Genomic DNA, 13,517 nt, shown 5'->3' on the forward strand with positions numbered 1-13,517 from the left:
TTCAATTATATAGCAAGTGAGAAGGAAAAGAAGTTCAACTACCGTTTTTTTGTGAATATACAATAACTACCCCAAATTGACTTTAAGTACCAAGAAATATTGACTAAGTCCAAAAACCTGTCATTTTGAGAGTATTTGAAGAATAATAAAAACCCTGTGGCAATGCACGCTTCCATTATGTGGACAATAAACCTATTAGATATTAAAGCTGTAGCTCAAAAACTGTAGGAGGATAACCGACTCTTTATACAGCTAGTACCAAAAAGTTAATAAGTCAAAATACCTGGCATTTAAAGAAAATTTGATATAAAAAAGCAAAACCCTGTAGACATACACACCTCTATTATGTATAAAAACATCCTACTAAATATTAAAGCTGTAGCTCAAAAACTGTAGGAGGAGATAGCCAGACATATATTTATATCCGGAACTGACAAACGGTTGGATGGATGGACAAACAGCTCTAAATTAATAATAATATTCCCGCTCGACATTTTGTCACGGGGGGGGGGGGGGGGGCATATAAATGGTCCGGGAACATAGTCCCTAGGATGGACAGTGTGTTACTTGCCAATTTTGTTTATACCCCTTCCAAATGTATTTCTTCATGTTTTATGCCTCAAATAGCAAGTAGGGGGATGAAATTACACTGTAAAAAAATTTGGGTCATGAATTTTAAAGTTAAGTAGTGATTTGGTCCAGCTGAAAAAGGTTAAAAATTAGCATACTTTACCTGTACATTGAACAGGTCAGAAGTACCAGTGCACTCCGGGTAAGGTATAGGTTTGGCATGAAATTATTGTCGATTAGATAGAACTCCAGACAAAATAGCTATATATGTTTGAAATGGCCAAAAAAATACACATGTTTTTTTCACGCAAACTTCATAAGTTTGTTTGCCATGGGTCTTATCCAATTTGTATTTATGCAAGTAAAATATGTTGAAAGTAATTTCGTTGTAGCATGTTTTATTTGAAAATCCAAAAAGGAGCTGAGTAAATGAAATGCTACGTTTGTACTTTTATTTTATGATTACAACTTGTCAAAAGAGTGCTCACATATATAAGAAAAATGTACCGATATATAAATAGGCTGTCAATATATAATTAACAGTATAGCTTTCGTGTCATGGACTTTCTTTCAGTATCAACTGCTCTTTACACGTTTAATGTTTTATAGTTTCATATCATTCTTTGGACTACATAACTGCACATAACAGATATTCTTTTTTTTTCATTTAACACATAACAGACATTCGTTCAGTGCACGTTTAGTAACCATACGGGATTACAGTGAACGAAATACATATGATATATAAATCCATTTTTCGGTAGATGGCAAAATAGAAAATTTCTAAGTGCAAAAATATAAATTTTGAGGAAATGATTTTCTTCAGAATAACAAAAACAGTTTGAATGTATTGAGACCTTATTATAAAATTCAATTTTAAGATTTCGTTGAATATTTTAAAAAAAATAATAATGAATGGAAATTAATTCGCCATATTTCAAGGGACACAACTCTGTATTTGTCTGCACATTGGTAGACTATTTTGCCTGGGTTTAATTACATGTACAACATATTTTCTTGAAGAGAGTGACATGTCTTGATGACTGGATACGACGTAAAAGCTATCCGTACGTGATATTCTGATCAATTGTGGACCCCGGAATAATTTCGTACCCGTGCCGTTCCCTTTGACGTATTATATTGACTTGTCAAAATTGTAAACAATCGGAATATTTTTAAAATTTTTAGACATGAGCGCCAACGTAGACCAGCATGATATATTATTATATGAAAGATACATAAGAGTACAGTTGATGGTTGAAACTTTCAGGATGGTCTACGTTGGCGCTGATGTCAAATTTCTTCTCCAAACATGACTGAATTGTAGATTTTTTACACTTTTCGTCGTTTATAGCCTTTTCAAGGTCTAAGTTTGCACATATTTGAGCACATAACACCGAAGAATAAGGTTCTACATGGACGAGCAGATACTGAAGTTCATTCCACAGGCGTGATAGGTTTCATCTTCAAAGTTTCAAAATTCTGGAAAAAAGGGGGCCAGAAACGGCCCTTATCATACCTTGTCCTTTAATATATGAATACATTATTATAATGTTTCTGGTGTGGGAAAGTACATATATGAAGGACTCAAATCTATGGTGGGTTCCAGATCTATGGCAGATTCCGAATATATGGTAGATTCCGAATATATGGTAAGTATGACGTCATGCCATCTCAAATCCATGGCAGGGTTTTTAAAATCCTAATCTATGGCAAGTTTTGTAATTTCCAAATCAATGGCAGATTTTTTGCAAATGGAGAACATGACAGTACATATACGGTCAATGACTTGTCTTAAACAAGTGGAAATGTACGACAACATTTGTGAAATACACACTCCATAATGGTCAACCAAATCATGATGGCAACCATAAAATTTCCTAAGTGTAGAAGTGATATACCATAATACAGACTTCAGGATTAAAATGATGTGCCCTGGAAAAATAAGCATTTTTCATCTGTGCATGGTACCTGTTTAATCCATTTATTAAACCAAATAGTGAAAATGGAAGTCCCTTAACAAACAAGAAAGCAGTTGTTTATAAAAAGAATTAAACAGTTTGACTTTTCACATAATATTTATTTGAGCGTTAATCAATCTTTTTAAACTGAGGATGATTTAAGTCAAAGTGCTATCCTGTAACTTCATCTCTCACTTTGTATATTTTGCCAGCCGTAGACGCTCAAATATTTTCTATAACTCCTTTTCTAAAAATATCCACTTCTAAAAACAGCGGTGACTTTATCCATCGCGAGATTCGGACGGTACAGCACATATTGTTCCTCCTCTGGATAAAAGGTCCAGGGCTTGTATTTCATATCCTGATTTCCTTGATAGAGTGTTGCTGCTCACAAGGAAGCTATTAAACCAAGAATTTATTACCGGGTTTGTAATAACATGAGCAACACGACGGGTGCCACATGTGGAACAGGATCTGTTTACCCTTCCGGAGCACCTGAGATCACCCCAAATTTTTGGTTGGGTTCGTGTTGCTCAGTCTTTAGTTTTCTATGTTGTGTTTTGTGTACTATTGTTTGTCTGTTTGTCTTTTTCTTTTTTAGATATGGCGTTGTCTGTTTATTTTCGACATTTGAGTTTGAATGTCCCTCTGGTATTATACTATCTTTCGCCCCTTTTTCACATCTTCCTTTAAACCATCTGCAAATTGTTCTAGAGGGAAAGCAGAAAGTGTTTCCCTGTGAATTTATTTGTAAAAATCTGTGAGCCCCGTGTTAAATATCTGTTTTTGATTTACATTCTACAAATAAAAATATAATTTATATATGGTGTTCAAATATATGGGTGTCGCCATCGTTAGCGCCGGCGACGACGTATTAAAACTCCGTAGATTTGATTTGTTTGGCATTTGTAACGTCATATTTGCCATAGATTAGGAATCTGCCATAGATTTGGAACCAGTCATAGATTTGAGTCCTACATATATAAGACACCTGACATGCTCGAGTCATGTGACAACTATACTTGTTATTTGGTTAATACATAAATATATTTCAGTATATATTTTAAGTTAAAATGTCCATGTTTGTTTTTGTAGTTGAGTTGCAATTTTTCATTAAATTTTTAACTTCAGCAATATTTTTGTATTTCTGCTATAATCTGTTATCAAACAACTCGTTTCAATGTATGTTGGCGTTTGTTTTTGTTGTACTTCAGTGTTCCTGTTGTTCCTTTGTTTTCTCTAATAGTTGATGTGTTTCCATCGGTTTTAGTTTGAAACCCGGATTTGTTTTTCTCCTGATCGATTTATGACTTTTGAGCAGTGGTATACCACTGTTGCCTTTATTTAAATATTTAAAAAATATCATTTTTTTTACTTTTTGATGCTGAGATATATGATTTGTAGATGGAAAAAATATTACTGTCAAAAGGTTGTTTGTTTCATAGTATGCTGCATCATTTATTTTATATCCAACAATAAGATTTTTCATATTTAGAATGTTTTTACTGAAGGCTAAGCAATTAAGTAGGTCTATCATTGTTGATATAAAATCAGTATTGTACCTGCATTATAAAAAAAGGTTCATAGTCTTCTTTTATACTACAATGATTACATTTATTATCTGATAGTATTCTACATTTTGCTAGTAAAAAGTAAAATAACCAAAATACCCAACTTGGAAACTCCCTTATCAAATGGCAAAATCGAACGTTCAAACACATTAAACGAATGGAAGTCATTGCATGGCAGAATGAAGTGAATTAATTTCCACTAAAACATTTGCAGTTTAGTTTCAGAGAGGGTAGTTAAAAATAAAGGGAAAACAATTTTCTAGTTTAAATGGGTTTTTTGGGGGGAAAACAATTTTTCCAAAGTTATAATCTTATTGGTTTATCTTGTTTGTTGTCAGTTGTAATAATATTATAATAAAATTGAGAATGGAAATGGGGAATGTGTCAAAGAGACATCAACCCGACCAAAGAGCAGGCCAATGGGTCTTCAATGATATTTCTTTGTTAAGCATGATTTTTAGACTATTTATAGTTTATGAATATTAAAATTAGTTTTAATTAAATTATCTTGATTTATTGTAGCAAGCCAATGTTTTGGTATTGCTTTTTTAATGCAAAATATTTGCCTGATTCAATCCTGTTTACAGTTTAGATAGTATAAATGTCTCTGCGATTTGAACTCAATGATATAAATGATATGATTTATAAAAAAAACAGTTGCTTTTTACCCATTATTCAAAGAATAGAAATTTTTTTATTTAGTCTGATAAAGTGATTTCCCCCATATATACTGTCTTCTTATTTGCAAAACGTCTTGTAGGTATGTTGACGCTCCTCCTTTAACACTATTCAGTGTTTCAATAAATTCTGGGTAAAGTTCTGGTAAACTTTTGTAATTATTTTAATCAAGATTATTTAAACTTTTTAGATTCATTTGAAAAACTATCAAATTATTTCCCATTTTATTTAAATAAAATCTTTGGGTCACCTTCCAGTTGACCTTTTTAATATCAAATAATTTTATTATCCAACTTATGTGTTTGAATTTGATAAACATATCAATGTCTATCATTCTTAGTCCCCCTTTTTTGTAATCTGTTGTAAATGTTGATCTTTTAAATGATGGACAATAACAACAAGAAGTCAGATGGCAATTTCCGCCATGTTGGGTTATTTGTAGATCGTATTAACTGTTCCGCTCTATCTGTTATAGTTTCTGCTAAATAAGCAAAAATGGGCTGAAATCATCTCTTTGTTGCAATAACTCCTATGAGTGGTTAATTGACAATTTCTGCTATGTTGAATTAGTTGTAGAACTTTTTTTGAAGAATATTATTAACATAATTGGGCTGCGTCGGATAGAATTCGACCTTATGAAATCAGTATCACTACATCTGATAACCTATTTCGGGTTAAAAACATCCCCATGGAAAACCTGTTACTGTTTGAAAATAGAACTGTTATAAAACCCCTACAAACTTCATCTCTTGTTTTGTATTAGATTGTTCCAAAATCAACCAAAAAATGTTCCAAAATCAATCAAAGTCTTATCGATATACCGGTATACATGGACTTGCATAAGGTCGATTTCTATCCGACGCAGCTCATATATTGTTGCTCTCCATCTATCATGGTTTCTGCTAAAAATCCATAACATGGGTAAAAAGATCATGCATGTGCAATAACAACAAGTAGTCAGATAGCAATTTCCACAATGTTGGGTTATTTGTAAATCATATTGTGCTTAACAAAAAATGCAAAAAAAGAATCTTAATCTTCATTCAAGGACAATAACTACTATTAAGGTCAACTGAGGATTTCGTCGTGGTTGATCTGTTTGGAAATCTTACTTTATTTAACATTTTTGCTATTACAATTTCTCTGTATCTTTAATCATTTAATATTTTGACAAACAGTAAAACAAATGGATAAAAACATTCTTTTAAGAGCAATTAATCCAACACCATATATGCCTGTATACAATGACCAGGTGAAGCAATTCGTCAGTTTTGTAATAAGGACTTTTATATGCACATTCTATAGTTACTATTAGTGTTGCTGATCATTTTTGCATGTTTAGCATAGCTCTAAAAGTTTTTTCAGATTACAACCAAAAAATAAATAAAAAACGATAAAAATCAACATTTGAGTGTTAATAACTCCAAAACGGGTTGTCAAATTTTCAGAAAAGATAGATCTTGTCATGCGACAAAAAAAATGGAAAAACGTATATTGCATGGGAAATAACTCAAAAAAGATGTTGACCATTTTTTCTGAAATTTTCAGGGTTTATAGATCTTGTGGTAATGAATTTTTTGCAATTAATACTTTTAACCTAGCTCCCATATTTTTTTATGATAACAATCAACAAGAGTGCACACGCTGAAATGTCTCGCTTTCTTATTTTATTAATCATAATTGAATAATGATGCGGTCAACGTCAAAGTAACCCTTTCAGAAAATCATGTACATCTTACAATCATTTAATTAATAGGTATATTTCTTACTGTTTTGGAGAAAACATTACTGAAACTTGTACATGTTGTATTTGGTCCATTTGTCATTTTGAACAAAAAAATGTGTTTAAACTAATCATTCCATACACCAAACAGAGTTGACTTATTGCTTATAGTGACTTATTTACTGACAAAACTGTGAAAACGTCACATTGGACAATGACAATAAATATCTGTTCAAGGTCAAATGAATTATGCCAGACAGACACGTTCACCTTACAATCATTCCAAACACTAATATACGATTAACATATATCTTATATTATTTAATAAACTGACAAAACCATGAAAACTTTACTTTGACCAATGTACCATAAGAATTCCCTTTTATTATACAATAAAGTATAGGGGAAAAAATCAAACCACAAAAAGAAAACACAAAAATGTACAACTAACAGTCATTCCATACACCAAACATTTTCGACCTATTGCTTATAGTATGCGAGTTGACCACAATAACTTTGATCAATGAAATGAGTTCGAGGACAGGCGAACCCTGTCTGACAGACCTATTAACCTTTCAAGGATCCCATATATATCTCCTCTGCTTTACTGAACATGATAGCATTTCATTCTCTACACCGAATTTAGCAAGCAAATTGCTTACAGTATCTGCGAAACGGAAATAACCATGCAAAATTTACACTGGCTAATGAACCATGAAATGAGCTGAAGGTCAAATAAATATGCAAGTCACACGTGTACAACTTACAAGTACAGCTGGTCTATTGCTTAAAGTATCTTAAAAACACACCAAACCGCAAAAACTTAATATTGACCAATGAACCATGAAATGAGGTCAAGGTCAGATGAAATCTGCCAGTCAAACATGTACACCTTAAATCATTCCACACACCAGATAGAGTTGACCTATTGCGTATAGTATTTAAGATACTGAATTGACAAAAAATGTTTCTCTCTATCTACTATCATTTTTTTCCAAAAACACACAAAAATGTTTTCAAGGGAAATGACTCCTATAAGAAATGGACTGACAATTCCCATCACTTGTAGAGCTTGTCCTGCTGAACATTTTTGCTATTTATCTTACCTGGTCAATTGAGCTATTTTGGTCTCTTGGCGTCCATTGTCTGTTTAGCAAAGACCTTCTCATTTGAAACTGCTGAGCAAATTGGAGTCAAACTTGACCACAATCATTCTTGGATTTATAGTTTGAAAAATATGTCAAATGATACCTCTTGCTAACCAACATGGCAGACGAGGCAAGCAAAATATTGGATAAAATGCAAGTTTTGTCGGACTTATTTTGAAAACCGATATAGAAAGAGAAAATCTGACAGTGCTGAAATGTTCAAAATGTTGAGATTTACCTATGACCATTAACACCAAAACTGTCAGACGACTTCTTATAGGAGTAATTGCTCTTCAATTTTTTTCGACCATTGCCTTTTATCATGAAAACTATAATAGATAGAGAAAAACTTCAAAGAGCAAACATTATAAGAAAGACAAAATCACAAATTTATCATCTTGGCTGAAATTTAATAAACTGACAAAACCATGAAAACTTTACTTTGACCAATGTACCATAAGAATTCCCTTTTATTATACAAATAAAGTATAGGGGAAAAAATCAAACCACAAAAAGAAAACACAAAAATGTACAACTAACAGTCATTCCATACACCAAACATTTTCGACCTATTGCTTATAGTATGCGAGTTGACCACAATAACTTTGATCAATGAAATGAGTTCGAGGACAGGCGAACCCTGTCTGACAGACCTATTAACCTTTCAAGGATCCCATATATATCTCCTCTGCTTTACTGAACATGATAGCATTTCATTCTCTACACCGAATTTAGCAAGCAAATTGCTTACAGTATCTGAGAAACGGAAATAACCATGCAAAATTTACACTGGCTAATGAACCATGAAATGAGCTGAAGGTCAAATAAATATGCAAGTCACACGTGTACAACTTACAACAAGTACAGCTGGTCTATTGCTTAAAGTATCTTAAAAACACACCAAACCGCAAACACTTAATATTGACCAATGAACCATGAAATGAGGTCAAGGTCAGATGAAATCTGCCAGTCAAACATGTACACCTTAAATCATTCCACACACCAGATAGAGTTGACCTATTGCGTATAGTATTTAAGATACTGAATTGACAAAAAATCTGCTTTGATCAATACCACAGGTCAGGTGAACGATATATGACGGAAATCTAGACCTTGCAAAGATCCCGTTTTACAAATATAGTTATTCTATAACTCATAATAGGGGAGTTTCTCACCTGACAACTAAATGATTTTTTTATAAGCAGTCGCTTAACCATAATAATGAGGTCAAGGACAATAGACAGATTGCAGACGGAAACTTCGTAACATAAGGCATATACATACAAGATATTTACCTTTGGAAATATAAAGCTCTTTCAAATAGTTTACGCCGTCGCCAGATTGTAATTCCTATGTCTCGTAGCAGCGACTTCCGTTGTAGGCAAGACGAAAACTATGCATTACATTTGTATTTTAAGCAGTCACGAACAATGAAAATGAGGTCAAGGACAATGAATATATGACGGACGGAATAAATCGTAATATAAGGTATTAGCAAAGTATAAGACATCCAGGTCTTCTATCTACTGAAATATTTGTCTTTATGCAAATAGTTTACCTTCGGCGCTGCCTATGTCATGCATTTTGGGACTTTTGTCGCAGGCGAGACAAAAACTGCAAAATATTAATATTTTTGTGAAAATTTAAATGGTAATTAAAATATAGTTTTTGTCAAAAATTAACAAATTTTTAGCAACATCATTTCATCTCGATCAACACTTCTAAGGTTTACAATAAACCAAGCTTGCTACAAGTGATAACAATAAATTTTATACACTGTATTAATATTTTTAAAAGGAAATTGATTTTCACGTGAAATGCTAAATGTGGACAAAATTATTGTAAGAAACGTTTTAAATTACAAATTTTAAGAAACATCATTTTGTAATGTAATCTAATAAAAATTGGTTAATAAGTTATAATATGCTCCTTCAAAAAACTTTGATACGTAAGTATACTATGCTATTCAAAATAAATTCAGTGTCAAGTATGGGGTTAAACTTCCTTTTTATTTAAATATCACAATTTTGAGAAACATCTGATTGTGAAAAGATTTAAATGAAAGTTGATTTAGAGGTAAATATGTATTCCAAATTAATTCCCAATGTCAAAATTGTGGTAAAAACTTAGTGTTTGTTCAAATATAAACAATTCAGTGAAACATCTTTTTTTGCAAGGATTTTATTGAAAACTCGTATGTAGGTATATTTTGCTATACCAAATTGATTTCCAGATTTCAATTAAAGTTTTTGGTTTCCCACAATTTACGAAATGACCACCAAATACATAGTGCTTGGATTTTATCTAAAGTTTATATTCACTGAGAACACTTCCTAAATTAATTCCTGGTGTCAAAATTTACATATGATAATGAATTAATTTTTTTGCATGAGTATTATATATTTTTGTGCCTCAAGGTTTGAACAGATGTTAGAGCGCAGTAATTGAACTCTCCTACTTCAGTTCCAGCCCAGAGCCTTCAAATTACAAAGTATCCGTCATAGGACAAAACGCAAACACCAATCAATCATTTAAACTAACTTGAAAGTTCATACGTACTTTGAATATGTGAACCTTAAGTTGTGCACAACCCACAGGTATGGAGAAATTCTGAAGACTTTCCAGAAAAAAATCTTAATCAATTTTCTGCAGCATTCTTGATGGAGATTACTCTTTTTTTACTTTTGTTTTAGCCAATTTCTGTTTTCCTTATTTTTGCTTACTCAAAGAAATCAATAGATTTTACCTTTCCTAACCATTTACATATACTACCTAAAACATATCAAACATTAGTGTCATTACTATTTTATGACTTGTCATACATACCATAAGAATTCAACATGGCAATTTAAGTCCATTTTAATTCATGTATTTCAAAGGGTCATATGAGATATTACCATTAATTGACATTCATCAGCATCATTATATCCTGATTCAGCATCAGTAAAGTTTTTATTTTTCATCTTCTTTGAAAGCACATATTTATTCATAACTCAACTTTGCAGAAGTGATGAATAGAAGACCGTCTATGTGCAGTCTATATTTGGTTCTGATAGGATTTAAAAAAAAAAGAGACTATGAAGACCTGTTGTGCTCATTTGGATCCATTTGCATCTTCTCCCTTTTTGTTGATCTTTTATTGCTGATCATTTTTACAGTTTCTCTCTATCTACTATCATTTTTTTCCAAAAACACACAAAAATGTTTTCAAGGGAAATGACTCCTATAAGAAATGGACTGACAATTCCCATCACTTGTAGAGCTTGTCCTGCTGAACATTTTTGCTATTTATCTTACCTGGTCAAGTGAGCTATTTTGGTCTCTTGGCGTCCATTGTCTGTTAACTTTTGCAAAGACCTTCTCATTTGAAACTGCTGAGCAAATTGGAGTCAAACTTGACCACAATCATTCTTGGATTTTTAGTTTGAAAAATATGTCAAATGATACCTCTTGCTAACCAACATGGCAGACGAGGCAAGCAAAATATTGGATAAAATGCAAGTTTTGTCGGACTTATTTTGAAAACCGATATAGAAAGAGAAAATCTGACAGTGCTGAAATGTTCAAAATGTTGAGATTTACCTATGCCCGTTAACACCAAAACTGTCAGACGACTTCTTATAGGAGTAATTGGTCTTCAATTTTTTGACCATTGCCTTTTATCATGAAAACTATAATAGATAGAGAAAAACTTCAAAGAGCAAACATTATAAGAAAGACAAAATCACAAATTTTGTCATCTTGGCTGAAATTGTCTGTAGAATTGTTATAACAGTCAATGCTCCCAAATGATGATTCTAACTAAAACTATACAATACTATTTCTTCTGCATGGAAGTATAGGATAAAAAGATTATAATATGACAGTTTTCGTATCATTTTTTTTCAGCCCTGTTCAACATATGCAGTCAAGCCTTCAGCTCTTAGGCGATAAAGCATTTAATTTGAAACTGGCATGTAATAATCTGATATTATCGATATCCCATTATCATTAATCTTCAATCTTTAAGGATTCATAATAATAAATTAAAGTTAAAATGTGAATTTAAAGAAAATATTTTTTTTGGTAGCAAGGTAACCCAAGCTGACTACGCTAGACAGTGCTTCGATTCATGGAAAATAATTAAATAATAACAAAAAAGATAAGATAAAAACCTGTACAATATATTTAATAAGATTTATATTTTGTGCAGACGGGCCAAACATAGAAAAATTAGTCACAAACAAACAAAGACGGAAAAACATAAAATCACAATTATACATGTATTTTGAAGTAGAGCATAGTTAATATACAGGGGTTAAGAAATTTTTGAAACCCCAAGACCAGGACTCTTAGTTCTAACATTTACCCTAGCCTTGACTCCAAAGAGTGAAGACCCTTTTTTCATGCCAACTTAATATATTAATGACATTGATTTTTGTGTCGCCTGCAATGCAAGACAAAGGGATTACAATCTGTCAGCGTAAACTATTTGTATAAAGCTTTATATTTCAGAGGATAGAAGACCTGGATGCTTCATACCTTGTAAACATGTCTATGTTACCAAGTTTCCGTTTTTGTCATATGTCCATTGTCCTTGACGTCATTTTCATGGTTCAGCTACTGCTTAAGGGCATACGATACAGAAAAGATCCCTCGTTGATTTGTTTTTTTTAGGATTTTGATTCAAAGTCACTTTTGATATGCACTTTCGAAATATGCAAAGACAAATATATCATCATGACTTACTTTTCGAGATAATATCACAAGAAGGACTGCTTCATACCTTGATCTTAAGGCAATTTTATAATTATTTGGACAACAAACGAAAAGACATAACAGATTATCCAACCGAAACCATAACAGAAACATCAAAATAAAGCCATTAATGTTGGATGTTCAAAACAATTAACTATTACCAAATACATATCTGTAAACAAGAGTGCACAAGCTAAAATTTCTCGCCTGCTTTACTGACCATGAAACACCAAGACACGCCGCACAGCAATGCAAATTCACAGTCAGTATAACAGTCATATTCGGGAATATGACAATGATGGTATTGAAAGGCAATTTTATAATTATTTGGATTTTAGTGTGAAATCGTCTATCTGTGTCAATATTGAGGAAAAGATCAAGGTATGAAGCAGTCCTTCTTGTATCAGTAGTATCCTTAATTTCAAGTTCACTGGGATATATGAGATGCAAGTACTGACTGAAATATGGGTTGTAAACCTTCATGGATTGTTATGAAACTTGGACAGAAGCTAATCTTCAAGACAAAGAAAGAACATATAAAGAAAAAAATATATATTTTTTTAAATTCTTTATTTTACTGAAAAAAAGGACTCACTTTTTAAGTCAACGTTACACTTTTACACTGAAAGCAGCAATTGCAGCGAGACACAGGGTTCCGCGGAACCCCTTACGATTTTTTATGATTCATTGGTCAGTGCAAAGTTTTCATGGTCTGGTCAGTTTCTATGATGCAATAGATCAACTATATTTGGTTTATGGAATGATTGTGAGATGTACATGTCTGTTTTTTAGTGTTTATCTTACCTTGACCTTATGGTCCTGAATCATTGGTGATATTAAGTTTATGTGATACCTGTAGTATAATCTCTACCTATTACAGTTTTAACATTGAATCAATCATGATCAGTAAAGCAGGCGAGAAATTTTAGCTTGTGCATTCTTGTTTACAGATATGTATATGGTTATAGTTATTACATGTAAATAAATACATCTTAAAGGAAATTGTCTTGGCCTTACCTGATTAAAACTTGCGTCCTTGTTTCTTTCAGTTAGGTTGACAATCTGTTTATTTTATCCAGTTATGAATTCATGGCTATCCATTTAATTCCATTTTAGTCATATTGTCGAG

This window comes from Mytilus californianus, unplaced genomic scaffold (genome assembly GCF_021869535.1).
Source record: "Mytilus californianus isolate M0D057914Y unplaced genomic scaffold, xbMytCali1.0.p SCAF_11, whole genome shotgun sequence".
NCBI classification, from domain to species: Eukaryota; Metazoa; Mollusca; class Bivalvia; order Mytilida; family Mytilidae; genus Mytilus; species Mytilus californianus.